We start from the raw sequence: 24,337 nt of genomic DNA, 5'->3' as shown, positions 1-24,337 counted from the left end.
TAAGAGTGAGAGCTAATAACCACATGGTAGAGTCAATACTAGGCTGTCTTGAAATCTTCTCTGCCAAAGCCTTTCATTATTCCAAATCTCTCTCTCTCTCTCTCTGTATATGTATATGTATATGTATATATGTACATATATATTCCCATATATATTTATCATATATGGCTTTATATATGGCTAATTGTATGAATTATTATATATGGGATTTATTATCATGGCTTATAGGCTGTAGTTCAGCTAGTCCAACAATGGCTGTCTATTAATGGAGGCCCAAGAATTAAGTAGCTGTTCAGTCCTTGAGGTGCATGTCTCAGTTGTCTTCAGTCTATTCAGAGTCCTAAACAAGTGTACTCAAATGTTATTGAAAGAATGAGCTTGACCTTGAGAGCAAAAGCAAGCAGGCAAAAAGGGCAAATGCCTCCTTCTTTCATGTCCTTTAGGTAGGCGGATAGCAGGTGTGGCCAAGATTAAAGGTGGATATTCCCACCTCAAAAAAGCCTTATTAAAAGTTGGTCTTCCTACTTCAAAGGATTTACTTAAGAAAAACAGTCCCTTACAGGTTTACCCAGGTACTTGGATTTTAGTAATTCCAGATGTAGTCAAGTTGACAACCAAGAATAGCCATCACAGGGACCTTTCAGGATCTAAACAACAGCACACATGGTCAGTCTAAGCAGTCCTTAAACAAGGATAAGTTTAAGCAATGCACTTTGAAAATATCAACATATATCTGTAAATATGCACAGGTGTCTCATTAAATGGGGAGTCTTCCCATTACTGTAGGATTTTGCATGTCTAGTCAGATTGCTCATTTTCCTCAAATTGCTTAACAAATATGTTTTTCTTGTTAAAGAAATGGGGCTCTAATATTAGTATTTTGTGTAGTTTCTTTTGTGTTCTTAAATATCAATCAATACTGTTTATATAGCAGTTTACCACTTTCAAAGCTCTTCCAATGACATCTCAACCACTGCACATGGCAATCTTGAATGGTACATTTTATAATCCTTGCTTCTCAGATGAGCAGTCTGGGGCTCAAAGATGTAATCAATTTCCCATTCCTGAGTGGTATCTGAAAGGTAAGAGACAAAGACCTGTGTTTTTGAATCTAGATCTTTTCATTCAAAGTTTTGGGTTCTCCCCATCTTGCAGGGCTAACTCTGTCATTTTTTTTTGTTCTTGAGACAAGGTCTCTGTAAGTGTGACCTTGAACTTGTGATCATCTTTCATCAGCTTCCAGTGTTCTGGGTGTATACCACAACAGGGAGACTGCCTCTATGTTTCCTGACCCACTGTGTGAAGACAAGGTTGGAAAGTGGAAAGGGGGGGCCTCCAACACCTTCCAAAGTCCAAGGCTTCTCTTCTTCCTGCCCCATTCCTTGGTGCCTCAGTTGCCCATTTCTAACTTCTTGTGGAACTGAGGGACAGTACAGTAAAGACCCATGGCAGAGTGGCAGCTCCAGGCAACCTATATTTTAAAATCCCACTTTGCTGATTCATAATTGTGTTTCCTTCTACGTTGTATACTGTTGCCCCCAAGGTCAGAAAAATCCATAACTAATGAGTTGTCCTTTACCCTTGGAAGTGATTTAAAAACCATGCCAGGGTAAGATGCAGAGGGAGCCACACACCGAATGCCTATCTCTCTTTTTTTTTTTTTTTTCTCACTTTGTATTCACAACCATGTGGGCTCAGCTCCACAGAGGCAAAGGATCACAATACACTATGGTCTCTCAAATCACTCCACAGTAATACTCTTTATAGATCCCATTATTGTCAGTAGAAAACAATTTTGAGGCCTGTATGTGATTAGGGTAGATGGCCAGCTAGAGGCATTTGAAGAAAATAGCTTTTTACATTTCCTTTTATTAAATTTGGAGAATTCCTGCTTTAATGCAGGTCTCTATACTGCATTTCAACACAACAAAAGTTGGAAGGAAATCTCCTTCAAGGCTACAGCTGGATCTCAGTAATGCTTTGATTAAATAATTGTTAGCTAGCCACATCTCTGGTGCTTATCATGGGACCTTCTTTAACTGTGGTCATTCTGGCCTTTGATTTTTTTACTTTAGGAAAGAAGACAAAAGGGGAAAGGAAACAGAATTTCATGTTCTCACTCTTCCTCCAGCTTGAAGAGTGAGAGACCTAGACAAGAAAGTGAAAATGGTAGCCTGCCAAGCCTTCTAAGCAGGAGATTTTAAAAAGATATGAAATTAGTGCTTATGGAATTGATAAGTTGTTTTCAGGCATATATATGTATAGTTAACTATCAATGGTTTCTCTTTATTGCTGTAACACTCCTGTGTGGCAGGCCAATCAGTGCTTCTCAGGAGACCATGTTGCTTCCATTCAGTGATGGGATGGTATTTAACTGTATATGGTCTTGGCCTCATTTTCCTCTGCTACAGCATGGTGATATTCAATCCTTTTCCTTTCTGGCAACTCAACTGCATGCTCCTGACAGGCAGAAACTGGGTTTGAGGTTCGTTCTGTGCTCATGCTTCAGACAGAGCAGGTGTGCATCTCACACGTGGGAATGGGAGAAAAACAGAGGCTTCCTAAGTGCTGATGGGACCCAATGTTCTAAACGGTGGCTTATCCAAGTCTAACTATTTTTACCTCGTGGGATGAATATTACATAAGGTTTTTAAAACAGGAACTGTGACATGGATTACAGGGTGAAACAGGCATAGTGGCACACAATTGTAGTACCATCATGTTAGAGGCTGAGAAAGGAGGGTCATACATAGGTCAGTCTAGGCTACAAAGCAAGTTCCAGGCTCGTATGAGCTATAGAGCAACTTGAAAGCTGACATGGGTCATATAGTGAGATGCTATTTTTAAGAGGAAAAAAAGAACAAGAAGGAGTGTTTTCTTTCTCATGGGTACTGTGATGGCTAGTTTCTTCTTTCAACTTGTCACAAGCTAGTGTCATCTTGGAAGAGGGACCCTCAGTTGAGAAAGTACCCCTCTCAGATTGGCCTGTGGGCAAGTCTGTGGGACATTTTCTTGATTGATGATGGATGTGGGAGAACCCAATCCACTCTAGGCTGTGTCACTGCTGGGTAGGTGAGCCTGGGTATATGAGAAAGTAAACTGAATAAGCTATGAGGAGCAAGCCTATAATAGTGTTCCTCCTTGGTTTCAGTTCCTGTCTTGCTTGAGTTCCTGCTGTGCCTTCCTTCAGTGATGGACTATGATCACAGTATGTAAACCAAATAAGTCCTTTCCTCCCCCAAATGTCTCTGGTCAGTGTCAACACAATAGCCATGTAACTAAGACAGGTACTGTGACCAGAAGAGTGCTGATGATGTTTTTCTTCCCTCTGCAGCAGTGGCTGAGAGCTGTTTCCTGAGAGTAGAATGCCCTCCTTCCTAGTGCTCAGCCAGAATTCACTTCCCTATCTCCCTCATACTTCAGTGGACAGGGATTAAACAGTAACTGCTGGAGTAATGAGCAGAGGTGATGTTGGTCATGTCTTATCTTGGCGGAAAATTTTCTTACCCCTGCTCTACCATACTCTTCCTATTTCTCTGACTTTGGGGACAGATGTCATAAATGTCGGTCATCATTAGGCTGGTGTGCTGAGTGGGTCACAGTCCCCTGGGGTTGGGCCCCCACGCAGGATTCTGGCTTACCACACAGACCCGATCACCTCTCTATATGCTCAACTGCTAGATCAGAAATAAGGTTTCTAGGAACTGAAAACTGACAGGCTCACAGAGATCTGAACAAGAACTCTGTTTCTGTATGCACATTTGAATTCTCTGGGTGTCATCTAGGGATCAGGGAAAAGGGATAGGAGGCTCAGACACCAGGGCTATCTATAGGTGCATGTTGGTGTGACAGTGTGGGTATCTAGAGCTCTAGATGCTTTTTGTTTGTTTGTTTGTTTGTTTGTTTCTCTGTGTAGCTTTGAGCCTTTCCTGGAACTCACTTGGTAGCCCAGGCTGGCCTCAAACTCACAGAGATTCGCCTGTCTCTGCCTCCTGAGTGCTGGGACTAGATGCTTTCTTTACCCTCTTCAGAACTGCTTTTTCTGTTTGACCTTTGACCTCTTTTGTGGTCTTTCCCCAATAGAACATGCCTATAGAGGAAATGAGGCTTTCTTACTGCACACTGAGTATCCCATATTTAAAATGGTTGGTGCCAGAGTTGGTTTGGATTGGGGCATTTTATTTTGAAATATTTCAATATGTGCGAGATAACTTCGGGATAGGATCCAAGTCTAAACATGAAATTCATTTGTATTTGTCTCCTGAAGGTCATTTACACACTATTTCTGGTTCATCTCCATTTCCATTGCAATCTGTCACATGAAAGCTGGTACAGATTTTTCATTTATGGCACCTTGTTGGCACTTGGAAAGTCTTGGATTTTGGAGCCTCACAGATTCTGCAGTTTTGGATTAGGAATGACCAACCTTATTATATCCAGCAAATGCAAAAGTTATGTCTCAAATGTGTGTGGTCAGGTTCTATTGGTGATGCTGAGGCTGTGGGGTTTAAAACAACCAAGTGTCAAACATCTCATTTGGCTGTTTGCCAGAAATGTCTCAGTGGGGCCCTGTTTTCTAAGTTTCTGCCTGAAACTCAGTGAAAACAAGTTTTTATCTGTGACAAAAAATAATTCACTGTTGTGTCTAAGCTTATTTGGGTAGTTATGAGATCTGGAGGCCACTTGAGATTTTTCACTTTTATCTCTCTCTATAAAAAAATCTGATTAACAAGACCTTGGGGATTACATTGTCATTCAGAATTCCTTGACTCCCTTACATTCTTTGTTATATTTCTAAAGTATTATCTTTTCTTTTAGACTTTTGACTTCATTCCCATTCTCATTAGTAGCAGTATGTATGAAGTGTGTTTGTGTGTGTATGTGTATGTGTATGTGTGTGTGCGTGTGTGTGTGTGTGTGTGTGTGTGTGTGTGTGTGTGTGTGCATGCCACTGCATACATGCAGAGGTCAGAGGATAACTTTGTGTAGCCAGTTCCCTTCTTCCACCTCTACATGGGTTCCAGGGATTATTCTCAGTCACCAGGCTTGTGTGTCAAGTGCTTGTATCTGGGCAGCCATCTTGAAAGACCATTGCTGGTCTATTGAAGGGAAAATTTTGAGAAAAAAAAATGTTATATTCTGATCACCATCTGCAGGCATTGCCTTGCAATTAAGTGAATTGAATTAAATTAAAGCTGTATTACCATTCTCTTATGGTGAGAAAAGCAACATTCTCAGTAGTTTAGCGGTTATTTACAAAATCCAGTGTAGTATGAACAACACTGCAAAAATTGTAACTCTATGAAAGCTTTCCTAGAAACTAAAAGATTCAATGAAAAAAAAAATAACCCTGAAACTTTGATTTATTTTTTAATTGGAGTGCCATAAAAATCTCCCCCCGCCCAAGGGCCTGAACTTCAAAAAACAAAGTGCCTGCCACTAATATAAGCAGTTAAGGATAGCAACAGTTATCTCTGTTCCAGAGTGATCGACTCAGTTAGCCAGAAGTGAGCCAAGTTGGAGATATACTGTGCTTTGTATCTTAGGGTTTTTCCAGTGTCCTGTTTCATCTCTGAATGCATAACCTTCATACCTTGCATTCCAAACATCCTCCTAAAGTGGCCCAGCACTCCCCCAACGCTTTTGGTGAAATGTTCTCCAAGAAAAAGTTCACTGTCTACAGGGTGTTTGCAGACCCTGGAAAGAAAAATAACAAGTGTACCACAAACAGACTGATTTTTACATCCTAAACCCACAAGCTGGTTTTTAACTCAGCAGGCTTCCTCATCTATTATTAACCATCTGCAGAATCAGGGCCAACCTTTTCCTTGCCACAGAATCAGTCAACACCAGCCCCCGAGGAGAACCACACTTCACCAAATAAAACATATATGTTGCTGTTGACTGTGGTGGCATCCCTTTTCCTTCTGGTTAATGTTAGATGGTGAGTATCTACTAAATAGAACAAGAAAGTGGAAGGGGAAAGGGAAGAGGTTAGAAAGTGAAACACAGGCTATAGATCTAAATTGGACACATTCAGACACAGGGGTGAAAGCATGCTTTTTCTCACCTCTACTTCCTGGCAAATCGATTTCAGTTTTTGATGAAATGTCTGATGTTGAGAGTTGGCGTCAAGAGGAGGTATATAGCCATGGGAGGGGCCGTGAAGGTAGACCACAAAGACAGACCGAGCAGGTAGTTAAGTGGTAAGAATGCCAGTGATTTCTAGTGACCAGTTGAAGAGGAAATCTGAAAGGCAGACAAAAGAATTAGATAATACCTCCATCTCTGGGTTTCTGGTGCAATTTATTGGGGGTGTTAGGGTCATAGGATACAAAGGAAAGAGCAGGTTAAAGTCAAAGGGTAAGGGGCTATTGATGTCTACAGTAACATACTTGTGAAAACAGCAAATACATCAAGCTTTTCAATACCAGTGTAAGATGATCAAGAACTCAGAACTGCCTCTTCACTTTCTCCTCTTTAGGGTGGCTCCCTGAACACAGGCACATCTGACCTTGAATTTCACAAGGCGCAGTTGTAAGCCTAGTCTCTAAGGGAAGTAATGGACTTTCAGTTGTCCTATATTGTACTTTCATGCATGTAGTAGTACTATGTTGGGAGCATAGCATGAAGGTCCTCAAGCCCCACAGATCTCTAGAGAAACCAGGAATGTTAATTACATTGGATCGTTTTTTTCCAAAGGGAAAGATGAAAAACCTGTTCTTCTACTAAGAAAGCTGAGAACTGGAAGTGATTAACAGCCTGGTGATCTGTGTTATGTGTTGGGCCAGGCCTTATCATATTCTTACAACTAAGACTGCTGCAGGTGGCTAGTAATCTAAATGACCCTGATAGCCAGAAGCTCCCACAACCAGGACTAGAGGTAGCTAGTAGCCCAAATGACCAGGCCAGATTCTTAGGCCCTTAAGCTATATGGGCAGGGTATCTCTAGAACCCACCTTCTTGGGGGGAGTGACATGTACCCTGAGTTGTTTCTGTGTGATTATACTTCCATGTGCACTGGGGATTTATTACACCAGGAAACTTTCTTTCAAATTATACTGGGCTTAAATACATTGGGAATAAACCACCTGTTATTAGACTCCCCGACGTCTGATCCAGGTTGATGAAGTCAATCTGCACCTGGTTTTTATTCTAATCTTTGCAGGGTTCGCTTTCCTGTATGAACACCTGCAGGGACCCCCTCAGTAATACTTGGCCAATTTTGAACTGTTCCCTCTTTTAATACTGTTTTTTTTTTTCATGAACACAGACCTTATTTCTCTCACCTTGCACTCTGAAAGACACACAGAAGAAGACCCAGCAGGATGGTAATCGACCATCTGGCAGTCAACTGGCTCTCAGTCTATGTAGACTGAGTTGGATAGAAGTGATTTAAATCTACTTAGCATTTCTCCTTACCTAATTTATCTTCCTCATATCCATTTCATTTGTCATTTCTCTTTGAAAAGCACTACAAAGTTTAGCCTTTTCAAATATTTGTTTCATAAACAATATGCAGCATTTCTATATGCTTACATGAGTGTGCAATCAAACTATATACTCACTACCCAGTTTATATACAGAACACTGTCACATAACAGAAACTGTTGATGCCTGCTCTCTCTCTTTCCTCACCAAAGGGAACCAGCATTGTGATTGTGTCTTTAAATTTTCATTCTTTTACTGGTTTGCCATGGGTGTAGTATGGCAAATGCATGGCTGAATTTCATCTTATTTGAAATCTAGAAACAGTTACTTTGCTTTCAACTTCAGTGTTATTTAAATTCATCTTTTTCTACAGACAGCTAAAAGTCATTCATTTTTCTATTTTCTTGACTTCTGTCTATAGTGTGTGAGATATTTCACTACCACACATTTTCAGCCTTGTTTGGCTTGGCAGAACTTTGATTATTTTCATTTACTTATTATTTGGTTGAACAATGGCTTAAAATTCAAAAACAACGGGTTTTAAAAAAATCTCTCTCAGCATCGGTTCTTCTCTGCAGAATCAAAGGGTTACTGGCATTTTATTTATTCCTTCTGGCACATTTATCTACTCAAAGAGTTAATACATATGCATTTGTGTTCATGTTTGTGCAAGTGTGTACATAAACAGTAGCAGCCATGCTTCTGCACCTCAGCTATTCCATACAATGATAAATTTGGAAATTGTTTTATGCTAGTATGTAATAAACAAGTTAAAAAATCAGCTTGCAAGAAATCTAAAAAACAGAGGTGGATAGTCTATAGAATACTCTTACAATCTTTACCAAGTTCACTAATTTTTAAATATTTCATCTCATTATTTCTCATTCTGATGCTCACATGTGTTTGTTATTTGAAAGCCACTTGAGAGCAGGTTCCTTTTCCTCAATAGACAACCTTTCCTAAGAGTCACATAATTTGTTCACATAAGTATAATTTGTTCATATAGCACAGTTATATTTTTATACAGTATCAGCATTAGCAATAATGGTCTTCAAACTTCTCAGTGGCTTTTTATTATATATGAAAATAGTCTAAAATGAAAAATTTACATTTAGTTACCTATGCCATTTTATTCTACTTCATTCTGTATTGAGTCCTTCTCCTCCTCCTCCTTCTTTTTCATGTTGAATTTTTGAAAAACAGGCCAGATATTGCTTGAGTTTTTCTGGGGTAGGGTGTTTTTATTCATCTCATATTCTGGGATGAGACCAAAGAAACAATTCATGTATATACTGATGTTTCTCACATTAAACTATTTGGTAGTAGTATTTGCAGTGGCAGAGTGATATGATTTTACTTCCATCAGCCTTTAGCACTTTTTAATCAGATCTATTACAAGGACGCCTTTCTTCTCTTTAACTTATCCATTATCAGTATCATTTAATGTGTTTATATTATTCAATAAATTATCATTTGCCAACATCACCCTCTATATTGTTGCTCAATTTTCTCAAGATTTGGAAAATAGGAGCCCTTTTGATCTTTTGTCTGTGTTGCTTTTTACTAAGGCATTTATTTATTTATGCACAGTAATATTCTACCATGTAAGGGACATCTATCACTGCAATCAACATTAGAACGGTCTCTTGGTCCTATAGTATTTCTGTGTCCATTGCTTGTCATAGATTATTATTTTAAGATGTATTACATTTATCTGTCCTGTGGAACATTTGCTTAATGATGCAAAGATATGTTGCATTCTTTCATGTTGCATTTGTTTAATTCTGTGAAGCTGTGTTATTTTGCCTATCTAAAATACCTGATGGGTCTAATAAAGAGCTGAATGGCCAATAGCAAAGCAGGAGAAAGGACAGGTAGGGCTGGCAGGCAGAGAGAATAAATAGGAGGAGAAATCTGGGAAGAGAAGAATAAGAAGCGAGAAGAGAAGGGGCCAGCCACACAGCCAGACATGGAATAAGAACGAAAGAAAAGATGTACAGAAATAGAGAAAGGTAAAAGCCCAGAGGCAAAAGATAGATGGGATAATTTAAGTTATAGAAAGCTTGCTAGAAATAAGCCAAACTAAGGCTGGGCATTTATAAGTAAGAATAAGACTCTATATGAGTTGTTTGTGAACTGAGTGATGGTCCCCCTAAAAGAGTAAAAAAAAAAACCAAAAAAAAAAAAAAAAACAACTACAATTGCTGCTGAGCCTCTCGGTTTCCTGGCAACCATCAAGCTCCTTGCTAACAGGACCATTTTGCCATTTTTTTTCCCCAAAATTTTCATATGAATAAACTTGTGAAATATATAATTTTGTCACTGACCCAACTTGAGTCAATTTTCAAATAAATGTCTTGGTAAATTTGCTGATATTTTAACATTTGCATATATGTTAATAATTAGAATTATACTATAGATTTCCTTTCTCATACTATCTTTGACGGGTTTGGACTTAAGTTGACTATAAAACTACTTAGTTAGAATTTCCTTTCATGGTTTCCCAAAAGAATATAGGAGTCATGGCTCAAGAGATGGTCCAGCTATGAAGAGCATTTACTGTTCTTGTGAAGAACTCAGATTTGATTCCCAGCATCTACATGGAAGCTCAAAACCATCTCTAACTCCAGTTCCAGGGAATCTGATGCCCTTTTCTAGCCTCCTCAAGCTTCTGCATTTAAGCAGTGCATATAAACTTAGACACACACACACACAAACACACAATAAATAAATAAATAAATCTTTTTCAAAAATTGTGGTAATTTATTCCTAAAAGGAGAGTAAGACTAATAATACCTTTTAGGAAGATTTTGAATCAAGTGATTTAAAAACTTTAAAGACTTTATATTTCATTTTGAATCTGACTTGGCAGTTATTCAGACAAGACTTCTAATCTTTTAATATAGCTTTAACTTTTAATGACACAGCATTTTTATAGTTATCTTTATGAATTTTATAATCTCTGCCGTGTCTATAATTAAATCTTCTTTACTTTGTTTAAAAATTTTAAATTAATTAATGTGTGTTAATTGTGGTTTTAATGGAGTGCAGTATGTGAGTATGATCTCATACACATGTGCACAGACACACACACACACACACACACACACACACACACACAAACACCACATGCTAATCAACTCAAGGTAATTTTGATCATTACCCTCTCCTTATCATTTCTTTATGTCTTGAATCTTCAAGCTCCTGTCTCCTAAAACTTATAGAATATGTAATAAATAATTCTAAATGATAGACACTCCACTGTACCAAGGAATCTCAGAACTTGCTCTGTTTGTTTATATTTTAATACAATTTTGAGATTGCATTATCCAATAGTGCTTTGTTGCCATTTCAATATACTTTCCAGACCCTAATATGCACAATTCTGCATTAAGCTCTCCTAAGGCCTGTCAAGATGACCCAGCAGTTGAGAACATGTACTGCTCTCCCAGAGGATCAGAGTTTGATTCCTAGCACATATGTTAAGTGCCTCACAACCACCTGTAACTTTAGCTCCAGGAGGATCTGAATCTTCCCAGGGCTCCCACCATATGCACATGCCCACATCCCCCCCACACCACATAAGGTTTACAAGTAAAATAAGTGATTTTTTTCTAAAGTTCTTTCTAAGCATCCACACATGAGAGAGAGTTTGTGGTGGGACTGTGTGTCTGGCTCATCTAATCCAATAGAATGTCCAATAATTCTGTCCCTTTCACTGAAATGATATTCTTCTTTATGGCCAAATATTATTCTATTCTGTATATACACATTTTCTTCTCCATCCATACTTCAACAGACCCCTGATTAAACAAAAGCCTGCAGGGATTTCCTTAGCATGCTGATTCCATTTCTTTGGGGTCTATATATCTTAAGTGGAATAACTGGGTTATGTGGAAAACCTATTTTTAGTTTTGTGAGGAACCTACATTCTGTTCTCCCTAATTGCCATACCAATGCACATCCCTGTGAACAATGCATAAGGGTCTCTTTCTCTTCATCCACACATAAGCTTTGTTATCTATTTTGTAATTGCCATTTTAATGGGAATGAGCTGATAACATATCACTTTTGACTTACAGTGTCTCAATGACTAATGATGTGGAACATTTTTCACACACATAAAAGATATTTTGTCTTTTGTTTAAAGACTCAGCTATTAAATATAATAATTCTTTTCATTATATGTCCAGTTTCCATCTGAAACCCTAAGGGGAGAATAAGTTCCTTTGAAAGGTCTCTTTTCTGGCAGGTTGTCTTTTCTCTGCCCATTTTCTTCATGATCATATTGTTAGTTTCTTGGCTTCTAACCTTAGGTACATTCTTTAGTATTCCTCCTTTGCACTGTGTTGGATTGTGCCCCTCTTCCATCGTCTCTGAATGGTTCATCTTCTAAATGCTCCTATTTGCCCCAAGGATAGCATTTGATTTGGGTTACAAGGTTATTGCTCACACATTTACTTTCAGCTCATTTTTGTCTTTTCCCTTGTAGGTATTTTACATACTGTCCTGTAAGCTCATTGATGCATTTTACAGTGTGCTTGTTATAATATACCCAGAGGACAATATAAGGGGAGGGATTTAAAAAAAAAAAAGATTTTTCCCGTGTTCTGCTCAAAGCTGAAGTCCAGTTAATTAAAGACAAGTTTAAACTAAAAACCAAGTTTGAAAAGAAAATATGATTCTATAATAGTGATATTGTTTAAAGAAAATATAGTCAGTCACTGTGTCAACAACTCAGTTCCCTGATGGCCATAAATTTAAAGAAGAGAAACAAATAGGTTTTTATTAGCTTTAATGTATATTTAAGATATAATTATATGATTAACTCTTTGATACATGAAATGTATTTCAAACATTTTTAAAAATGTATATTACTTATACCCGCACTTCCATGCTGGGACGTGGTCTGGCTTAAGTTTGCACAGGTCTTGTGCGTGCTCTCAAAACCACTGTGAGTTCATATGTGCAGCTGCCCTGCTGTGCACAGGAAACACTGTTTCCTTGTAGCCATCCTCCTTCTCTAGCTTTTACACTCTTTCCACCCCCTCTTCTGCAGTGACGCTGAGCCCTGGGAGGTGGGAGTGTGTCAGAGACATTCTGTTAAGGACTGAGCATTCTGCAGTCTTTTATTCTCTGTCCGTGTTTAATGCTGTACAAATAAGAAATGGGAGAAATGTTGTGTTTAGTAGAGTTTAAAGTCCTCTTCTCAAAATTAACCACCTATTGATAAGTTTGAAATTTGTTTCCATGATGTTGAAACATTGAAAACTGTTCAGTGTTTTTGTGAGTGTTGTAGTTTAGAGGCTGAGAGACAGTTTTTTTTTTTCAGTGCTAATGGGTAAATTTTTAGTTTGTCACATTGCATATACTTGATCATTTGCGTTCTTACATATTTCAAAAAATAACCCATCACAGGTAGTACTGTGTGGTACTCACGATAACACCTCAGAAAATGGGAGCAGAAGTCACTTTGTTATGGAGGAATATCTGTACTTTCCCACAAACAGGGACATGCATGCCACGTTTTGCTTCAAATGTAACTAGTACTAATCTAGGTGCTTATCTATTCAGAGTCCAGTGTTCTTACCTAATTATCTCAGGGTACTCTGAGGTGATATACACTTTTGTCAATGTAGATTAGGAAATTTTCTTAGAGGGTTTGTGCATGATTCAGGTCATGAATAATGTTATGCACAGTTTTTCTCAATGATTCCAGAACAAAATTAGCATATGGAGGCTGAGTGTTATTCCTAAGTATAAGCATTTGATTATAGCTAAATCTCAAAAGCATTCATCTATCCGCTTCAGTTGCTTTTCTGTAGGGATGACAATTTCCATCCAGAAATCAAAGCAAAGCACATTTCAAAATGGTTAAAAAGATCACCTTTCTTGATAGAAGTTTGCCAAGCTTGCTTTATCAGAACTTCTTTTTCCCCCCTAAAGATAGGAAGCACCCATTTAAATAATGTGGTGAATAAAAAGTGATTCATAATTTATGGAATAAGACAATATGAACTGGCACAAAGTGCAGCCTACTCGTAAAGGCTGTTTCCCAGGGTATCAAGACCTTAACATTTGCTTAATTCTTGTATTTTTTAAATCAGCAAATATGAAAGTTTTCCAATCTTCCTTGAAAATTCATACTATTCTTCTCCCTACCCTGGGTGAGAGACCAATGATATCTAATACAAAGATGGCAGCTGATCAGTAACAGTTCTCTTGGCTTTCTGTCACTCTTGTGTAAAATTAAGCCATAAATATTTATTTATTTTTAACAAGGCTAGAATAATGCAAGAGAATAGAGCAGTTTTGTCTTTGACCACCACTGGTTTTTAATACCCAGCTAAAGTGGTCAGCTAACCAATTAACAACCTTCAAAACTGCTGCATTGGTTGGGAGGTGATTCTAAGCATACTATCTGGGGAGCAATCCTTCTGCCAGGGAAAGTCAAAAGGAACAACAACAGAAATAGAAACAACAAGGCAAAAGTATCAAGATGCATCTGGAAGACTGACACCAGCACATTTCAAGTGAAGCACCTGTAGAGTCTTTCCAAGGCTCCCCAGTCCTTTGACGCTGCTGTGGAGAGGACTGGTCTTATCCCACCAGCCTGGAAAGAGATCTCTGACAAGGTCTTGTGAGAAGCAGCTCCTGTAGCAGGAAGGTGAGAGCAAAATATTGCCTCTCTGTGCACAGTACTCAGAGCAGAGACACTCTTGCTTCAGACCAAATCACAGAACTGCTCAAGGTTGGATATTGAGTATTAAATCTCTTCTCAATACATATTTACAATAATAATAGCTGATTGCTTAGAACAGCAGGTTTTGAAAGCAGTTGTGTGAAGGGATAACTGTGTAGCTACCTGTCAACAGGCAGAGGACAGGTATGCCTGGAAGGTTCTGCCTGCCAGATCCCTGTCTAAGGAGAGGACAGAGCTGGCAGGATAAAAATGCAGGGCGACTTTCCAGCTCTTCCAATCAAGTCTCCACTGTGAGGCTTTATTAGTTTTGTTGGAGCTTCATCAGTATTCCCTAAATGTCACATTCATCCCTAGTTAAATATCAACAAAGAAATATGATCCTATGACAAATAACTCATTTGGTGGTTATCTGGTGTTTATAAATATTCACTTCTTGGCTCTCCTGTGGTGAAAACCAAGAAAATCAGGAGTATCAGATCGGACATTAATTTATTGGGAACTTATTTCTTTATGTTAGAAGGGGGAGGCATTAAATATTAAACTGTCCCCTTCTGAAATTCTACCAGGCTAAATTCGTAGCCAGATATCACAAGCATTGAGGTGACTCCTCAGACAGTGCTCTGGCCATTTTGGCCATCCCATTATTAGACGTGGCTTGGCCCCATCTTTAATCTGCTGCTACTGTAGTTTGTCTCACGACAGACGTGGTATTCTTATAATGATCTCATTGTCTTCCCCGTACATCTACAGCCATCCTCTGTACCTGCACATCCCGGTGTGTTCTTGGCAACCATAATCCTACGAGGTGCTTGGGGAGGAAACAAAAGTTTTGCTAGTGAGATAAGTTTGAGGAAAGTTACATGTTCTCTTTCTTGGGAGATAAAATGATGACAAGTAAGTTAATTTTTTTTTGAAAAATCCTAAAAATAGTTTATGTGTGCTTACCTCATTAATTTCCAAATTTTATTTAATTAGAAATTTCTTTTTGTCAGAACTCTTGTGTTCTTTTACTTTTCTTCTCTCTTCTCCTTTCTTTCTATTGCTCTCCCTCTTTTTCAATTTCCTTCTTTCATCTTTCTTTTCCTTCCTCCTTCCATTCCTTCCTTCTTTCATCTTCCTTTTCCTTCCTTCCTTCCTTCCTTCCTCCCTCCCTCCCTCCCTCCTTTTCTTCCTCCCTCCCTCCCTCCTTCCCTCCCTTCCTCCCTTTATCCTCCCTCCCTCCCTTCCTTCCTCCTTCCCTTCATTCCTTCCTTTTCTTTCATCATTGCTGGAGACTCAAACCCAGGGACTCACACCCACTAGACAAGCACTACAGCCTACCCACACACCTTCAGCCCAAGTCATGTTTCTAACACTAAGACACCTAGAAATTTTAGCTGTATGACGTGTCCACATTTGTGTTGAGGGGATTGTCCTAAAATTTAAGATGGGTGTGTTGCTATAGTGCTTAAATGCATTTCACATAGGGTCAAATTCAAAACTTCCCAGCAGAGAGGCAAGACCTTTCATGTTCTGTCCCAATCATTGTCACATTCATTGCCAAGATCTGCCAGGCTCATGTTAATCTATTTTGCTTTAAACCTGACATGCTGGGCTCTTCATCTAGATTCTTCTGATCACATGGAAGACTCACACTCACCCTGAGTTGAAGCTCAACATTATCTTTTCTTGCAATATTCCCTTGACCAGTGCTTTAGCCCAACCACAAACCCCTGTGTCCCAAACTCCTAAGACTCTCATTTGAGTGTCTTGTGTAGGTTGTTGGCAAAGTAGATTCTGTTCATGCTTTCTCCACTGGGCCTCAAACTCCAGAGCAACAGGGCCAGGGTTTATTTGTATAAGTAACTGAAAAAAAAGGATGAAAATAAGATGTTGGACATGTTAATTTAAAGAAGAAATGATTGCATCAAGTAAATTGTCATATATGTAATTGTAGTGTAAGCCATAAGAGTTAGACTGAATTCTATCAAAACCAATGAAGATTATTTTAATTGTTTTTAGGCCATTGGATTTATTTCCTGCTTTAGGCTTTAGGCTATTGACATCTTGTGAGCTGATCCCATGTAGAAACACTTATGAAAATTCTGCAAGTTGAAGATAATTTTAAAGATTTCACAGTCCGTTATTTAGTCATATAAACAATTATAGCACATTGTACTAAGGTCTATTACTGACTGTTTCTGCATGTTTGTCATTCCTGAAAATTAACCTATAGCCACTTATGGACCAGAACAGTATTGTAATCAGGAATAGCATCCACGAGGCAGTTGTGTGTAGGCATTACCATAGGGTGGATTTAGTCTACTACGTTTAGGGACAAATGTAAAAGCTGGAGAAGAATTTGCATCTCAGAATCCTGGAATGCTATGTTGGAATCTAGATCAATGCTTCCATTAGCACAGTGTCCTTGAGTAAAACCAATGCTAAGGCTAAAATACAATGCTGCTGTGGACTAATGGGATGTCTTTCCTTGCTTATCTTCCTGTATTAAAGTGATAAATGAATTTGCAAGCGCCTTTGCGATTTCACAGCCCTCAAAAGCAATGGTTTTCTCTTTTAAGATGATTTCAAAGGAAAAAAAATCAAATATTGAAAAGAAAAACCATGGAAGCAGTGCTTACACAAGGAGATATATTTCTTTGAAGTTAATTATAAAGGGGGGGGAGGGAGCTCGCTTTTTACCTATTTTCCCTCCAATGTTTTTTTTTCTCCTCTTGCAAACATGGTTTCAGGATGTGAAAGAAATATCTCCCAGTGATGACACCATTTGTTCACACTTGATTCAAGTCCTGATGGTGAACTATGCTGCTTTAAGACTAAGAGATAATGCAACCAAACCAACACTTGCCATTCATGCACTTTGCATCTTTTCAGTACCAAGCCATCTGTTCAGCTGCTTTCTTGAAAAGTGATATTCATTTGTTTTCATCTCCAACAAGAATTTATTAAACTCTGCGGTGTCTTGGGCATTATATCATGGATGATATGATGAATTAAGAAATTTTTGTAATTAGTGATTGATGGGGAAATGATGAGCCTATTGTAGGTGGGACCATCCCTGGGCTGGTTCTAAAAGAAAGCAGGCTGAACAAGATACAGGAAGTAGCCAAGAAGCAGCACTCCTCCATGGCTTCTGCATCAGCTCCTGCCTCCAGGTTCCTGCCCTGTGTAAATTCCTACCCGGACTCAGAATAGTGATATGGAAGCATAAGCCAGATAAACAACCCTTTCCTCCTCCTCAAAAAGAAAAGAAAAGAGAAAAAAAGATTCTTGATATTCCAGTGTCAAAGATAAAGAAATAAATGGGCCTTTGCATTGCAATATTATGATTTCACTTGGGAAAGGACAGGGTGGTGTGGGAACAGATAGGATAGTACCTAACTCAGCCTTGATAACACTGGAATGGGGACTGCTCATCAAGGCCGTTCATACCAGAGGACCAGATTCTCATCTGCAGTTGGCTCATGTAGTCCTCCATGAACCTGACCAGCTTTTTTTCTAGTTACAATGATGTTGACTTTGAGCAGGTTGTTTGCAAAGTAGATTTTATTCATGCTTTCTACACTGGATCTCAAACTCCATAGCAACAGGGACAGGGTTTATTTGTATTAGTAACTTAAAAAATGGATGAAAATAAGATGTTGGACATGTTAATTTAGAGAAGAAATGACCACATGGTAAATTTTATTCTGCTGGCAATATGCACTCATGGTTGTATCTGGTGGAATTTCCCTCCCAGGCTGGGTATTGAACCTAGTACTCTGTGCACAGCAGGCAAGCTCTGGGCCACTGAAACCCACCCTGTTTCATCTGTCGACAAGACTAGAGGGCATATCCTATTTTATGTTGAAAGGAATATTCATTTTAGAACATTTTATGAGAAACTCAAATTACACACACAGCTATGTATTGATTTTACTAAGACTCTCAACAAAAATATAAACGATAGACAGCGTTCTCATATGACAGCAGTGTAACTTACAGGAGAGGCAGTGACCTATACTGCATTCTCTCCTTTTGGGTGCAGAGGCAGGGATGATTATGCATTCAGGTTTATACTTTTAGATATAAACTCATGGAAAATGAGATTTCTTCACTCCATTGGATCATTGCAATAAAATTCACCATCTGAATCATTATTGTAATCTCACTAATTATGGATATATTAGTTTTAAATATGAAGTTGCTGTTTTGTAGGTAAAACATTTGAATATTTCAGTTCAAAGGATTCAAACTAAGGCTATCAGTATAACTGTCTTTACTTAAATGCTCACAAATATATTATAATGGATAAATACTTAACACTTGAATGCTAAGACTGGAATTGAATGGATGATTTTTCTCTTATGTATACTTTGCTAAACTTCCAAACACGTGGATGGATTTCTCAGCACATTCTGACCCTATACCCACTGACATCATAACAACCAAATATCATGGAGGCAACTGAGCAATTCCTCTAGTAAACATGCTGTGTTCCTATGTGAGAGGCGACAAGGATGGAGACACAGCCCCACGCTGTTACCAGCAACTGCCGGAACAATTCTCTTCATCATTCAGAAATTTTGACTCAGGTAAAATGGGATCCTTGGCTTCCACAGAATTTTAAGATGAGCTAGTATGAAGCATAGTCAGGTTTTATTAACAGACTTTTTTTTTTTTTTCAAACAAACTTAAAACCTGAGTTTGAGGAAAAAGCCCCAGCCCTTCCCATTCTCTTCTCTTCCTCTGTCATGCAAAAGCACAACCCTTGTTCTGTTTACTCTTCAATTTTCTGCCACACAAGAACAGTGTACAGGCTGGGCGGTGGTGGCGCACGTTTTTAATTCCAGCACTCGGGAGACAGAGCCAGGCGGATCTCTGTGAGTTCGAGGCCAGCCTGCTCTACAGAGTGAGATCCAGGACAGGCACCAAAACTACACAGAGAAACCCTGTCTTGAAAAACAAAACAGCAACAACAAAACAGTGTACAGAGCACTGTCTTGGATGTAATACTGGGCCCTCACTAGACACAGAAACACATTCTTGTTTCTTGACTTGGATCTACTAGCATTTTGAACCATGAAAAGAAAATCTCCGCTGTTTATCAATTTATCCACTGTCTGATGTTTTGTTATAATAGCACAATGGTCTAAGTCATTGGAGAAAGTTAGAACATGGCTACTTTTACCTTATGTGGTCTTGGTCACAGACTTGCCTCCGGTCACAGGGTGTTGCTTATTTCCTTTAGTCCCCAAAGATAAGAATCACATCATGAGCTCTTTTTACTCCAGCACAGTTCAGGCAACCAGAAAGAGGTCATGAGGTGTCCTGTCAGGTTTTCTGAGTAGGCTTTGAAGTACTTACACCTCAGAACTTTCAACAATTACTTCAAATTACATGGACTACATGGACTCAAAACTGTGGTTCGAAGTTATATCATGTGAGGGGTGTGAGCATGCATACTACTAAACTGAATATAAAAAAGTTGAAATCTGATTCATCAAAAATCACAGTTGTAGAATTAGGAAGTTAATAGTAAGCACACTGTGAATTCAAAGCACTCTGGCCAAAGGCAGAACAGACCTCTCTCCAGTAGGAGCTGACAGTGCACAGTTCTCTCTGGCACAATTCCTTCTTATATCTACTGGAAGCAACATAAAACCCAAGTTCAGGAGCATCCTCTTGTTCTTTCTTACTCAGACCCAAATAGGAGCTCGGGCAAAATAAGGAGTAACTGCTATATCCAAAGCCTTGAAAACAGTATACAAGAGTTAGAGATGGTCATCATCCACTTGATATGGGTGCTGGGAACTAAACCTAAGTTCTCTTAGAGGGCAGAAAGTGTTCATAACTACTGACTCATCTTTCCAGCCCCTTGCTTCATTCTTTTATATACAGCTTTTATATAATACGTTTAAGCCATGGCATCATCATTCTTTTCCTATGTAGATATCTTAGGAGAGAAGAACTCCTTCCTAATGAGCAAGAAAAAAATAAATATGTATTAGTCAGCATTCTCTGGAGTCACAGAACTTATGGAATGAATCTCCTACCTCAATATATATGTACACACACACACACACACACACACACACACACACACACACACACGATTTATTGGAATGACTTACAGAATGCAGTCCAGCTAATCCAACAATGGCTAGCCATGAAGAGAAAGTCCAAGAATCCAGTAGTTGCTTAGTCCCCAAGACTGGATGTCACAGCTGGTCTTCTGTAAATGCTAGAGTACTGAAGAAGTAGACTCCAATGCCAGTGAAGGAATGGATGTGCTAGCAAGGTGAGGGCATGCAGACAAAGAGCAAAAGCCTCCTGTCTTTATATAGGCTTTCCAGCAGAAGGTGAGGCCCAGATTAAAGGTGTATCTTCCCACTTCAAGATCCCAATTAAAGGCATGTGTCTTCTAGCCTTAAGATCCAGATCAAAGGTATGTATCTTCCAACTTCAACTATCTGGACTAGAAATAGATTCACCCACTTCAAACCAAGCAGAAAATCTCTCACAGGTGTTCTTCCATTTCCAGATTGTAGCTCATTCCAGATATAGTCAAGTTGACAGCCAGGAATAGCTACCACACCCTCCCAGACAGGATTCTAATTGGGACATGTTGAGGCATGTGTACTCCCTGCCCTGACCAGTTCATCTTATGTAGAGGGGTGAAGAAACCTGAATGACTCAATCTAGACCAAGTGCAAACCCAAGTAGGACTCACAGGTAAGAGTACACAGTAGCCCAGGGAATGGGAAGAAGAAATTCCTTTAAAGGAGATAAGGAAGGACATCAGGTGAATAAAATTCCAGATGTTCAAACTAACCATCCTTTATAGCAGCTTGTCCAAGACTCTTCATACAAACTAGCTCCTTCTGAAATGCTTAGCATTGGATTTGCAGTTCATTTCCTAAATGTGTCTTCGTGTGTGTCATTGTATTGAATTGCATATTTAGTTCTTGTTCTAGCTCATGTCAACGCTTCCCTCCAGCTAGATACTCAGACCCCAGAGAGCAGTGACCACGGCTTCCATGGTTTTAACCTCCTCCAGTGGAGCAAGTCTCATAAGCAATAGCAGAATAAGTGTTTTATTTTGATGAATCTCTTATAAGAATGAGTCAAATCCTCTCATTAACCTAAAGAGAAATTGGATTGGGTAAATATTCCTAGCCTCTGTCCTCATAAAAGAGGAGTAAAGTGTTCATTAGAAACTAATTGGTAAGCCCTTCGTGAATGGATGAAAAATTAATTTCTTTTTTCTTTTATTTTCTTTCTTTTTCTTTTTCCTTTCTTCTTTTGTGGTAGGAGACCCTAAAACTGTGGTAAGGATACCAGGTGGTAAACAAATGACATCTAAACATAACATAATCATGAAACTCCAAATGAATGAGTCTTTTTTTTTTTTTTTTTTTTTTGGTTTTTCGAGACAGGGTTTCTCTGTAGCTTTGCGCCTTTCCCGGAACTCACTTTGTAGACCAGGCTGGTCTCGAACTCACAGAGATTTGCCTGGCTCTGCATCCTGAGTGCTGGGATTAAAGGCGTGCGCCACTACTGCTCAGTATGGATGAGTTTTTTTTTTTTTTTTTGAAGATATTTTTTAAACCAGTATCCTGTTTTGTTCTGTTGATTAAAAGAATTGCATTTTGTAATACTACCCTTTGGGGAAATCTCTGTGGCTACTATACAGCTTCTTACATTTCTTTGTATTTGGAATCTTTGGGTTCTGGCAGGGTATATGGGCACTAATTGTGTTGGGACTGAACTAGTACTTAAAGACGCTTTCCCACTGGCTTTAGTCAGTGTTCATTTCTCATGGTATTAAAGGCTGTGTCATTTCTATTGGCTAAATGCTGTATTTGTTAACTGCTGCTTATGGAGAGAGAGTACAGGAAAGAGACACAACCATTTGGATGTTAAGATTTCAATGGGACGTATGGGGTGTATAAGACCCATCTCAACTTCAGAGTTTCAGAAGTATACACATCTTGGGATTCAGAAAATAGGGTAAGTAATGGAATGGAAGGCCGAGAAGGGGTGGGCCTTGGAGAGTAGGAAGCCAGAGACTATTGTGGTGGTGCCAAGTGATCCTATTGATTCAATCTTAATCTGCTATTTGGGGGACACTGTGCACCACAGTTCTCCTTTATATCATGTCAATTGCTCTCATTTATAAATAGCTTTCTGAAACTAAACATGAAATTGCATTTACTTTTCATTTCTCTCCTTCGGTCTCGGTCAGCTTCATCTTGGAATGAGCTGTCCCTTCTGGCCCCTCTTAGGAACCATTATTTTCATGGGGAGAAAAATGATCAATTTTCAGGATGCTGTGCAGCCTGAAAGACTGGCTGGGAAGGCAGGAGGGGGCAGTGTCTCCACCCTCCTCCTCACATGAACTCATCTTCCCCCTACCGCAGCCTCAGAACAAAATGTTAAAGTATAATTTTCTAGCACATGTTTTAATCCAGTTCGTTCCAGGCCCATTGAAAGCCTAATTTCCTTTCCCCACACAGCAGCAGCTCTTCTCCCTAAATGATTTGTCCCTTGTTTGAATCCGGTGCTCATATTAGCTTTGTATAATTTCAGCTCAGTATAGGGCCAAGAAAATCACCAAGGTAATGTTGGCTACCCACATGGTAGAGTGGTGTGTACTCAGACAAGCCATTCTTCCTTAACGTCTGTTAATAGTTGAAGGATCCTAAACTCCCACTTCTTAAACTAACAAGAAATTCTGTGAGGGAGGTATCATCTGGGTGTAAATTGACTTGGGAGAACAATGGGCAAAGTGGCATCTCCCAACAGAGGCAGTGTAAAGTCAAGGACACTTCCTTTCCCATGTTCTCAGAAACCTGGTGCATCCAAATGTAAGGAGCAGGAGAATCTGAAGAGAAGCACTTGGGAATGTTTTCCCAATCCCCCTTTTGTGTATTTGACTCCAGGGCTTTTGCTGGCTTAACATTTGAAGTAGTGCTTACTGGTCAGTTGAGGTAGGACAAGCTGGTAGGATATGATAAAGAGGCAGAAGCAGGAGGACCATGAGTTTGAAATAGTACCAATGAGAGAAAATAAGCAGTGGCCTCTGCTCTGGTTCCCTATAAGGACAGCATTGTCCTCTGGTCTTTACTCCTCAGTCCTCAGGCTCAAAGCAACTTCTGTCTGTCCCTCCTTATCTCAAGTGCAATTTTTTTCACTTTGCTTGTTGCGGTAGTTGGAATGTGAAACCTCACCCATAGACTCAGTTATTAAGCACATAGTAGCTGGCTGGTGGTGGTCTCTGGGGATGCTATAGAACCTTTAGAAGTCTTTCTAGGAGAGGTTCATCACTAGGGATGAGCGTTGAGCATTAACAGCTCACCTAACTTCAAGTTTGCTCTCTTTGCTTCATGTTCCAGGTTGGTGATGTGATCTCTCAGCTTCCTGCTCTAGCTGCCTGCTACCATGTCTCCCTGCCACTATGGACTATCCTTCTGGAACTATAATCCAGAACCACAACAACAATAACAAATAAAAACAAAAGACACCTCTTCCTTAAGTCATGTTGTATAGATGTAACCAACTGTCTTATTAAAATAAAAAACACAGAACCAATGTAAAAGAGAAAACCGAGAGGTCAGAGCTCAGAGCTAAAATCTTACCTCCTGCAGTGCTCCTAGCTTCCCCGAAAAAGAGAGAGCTACTTCCTGTGTTTCTGTCTTTAAATAGTCTTTCTGTTCTGCCTTCTCATTGATTGTAAACCCAAACACATGACTGCCTCATCACTGCCTGTAAGTACCACCCTCCAGGTCTTAAAGGCGTATGTCTCTAATGTTGGCTGTATCTCTGAACACACAGAGATCTACCTAGCTCTTCTACCAAGTTCTGGGAATAAAGGCATGCACCACCACCACCACCACCACCACCACCACCACCACGCTCATGCTATGGCTCTAATAGCTCTTACCTCCAGGCAACTTTATTTATTAACATACAATCAAAATCACATTTCAGTACAAATGAAATACCACCATAATGTTGGGTCATGGTGTTTTATCACAGCAACAGAGAAGTAATTAGTCCATCTGCATACAACTCTGGGGGTGAACCTTTCTGATGCCACCCATTCCTTATGTTGCCTTCTCTCCTGTAACATGAATTCTAATAGGGCTTTTAATTAAAAAAAAATCCAGAGCCAGATATTGGGGCAAATACTGAGAGGTCAGAGAGACAAAGGAACAAGCC

The sequence above is a fragment of the Peromyscus leucopus genome, chromosome 6, assembly GCF_004664715.2.
Source record: "Peromyscus leucopus breed LL Stock chromosome 6, UCI_PerLeu_2.1, whole genome shotgun sequence".
NCBI lineage: Eukaryota > Metazoa > Chordata > Mammalia > Rodentia > Cricetidae > Peromyscus > Peromyscus leucopus.
The sequence above is the reverse complement of the archived record's forward strand: the minus strand, read 5'-3'. Positions refer to the sequence as shown.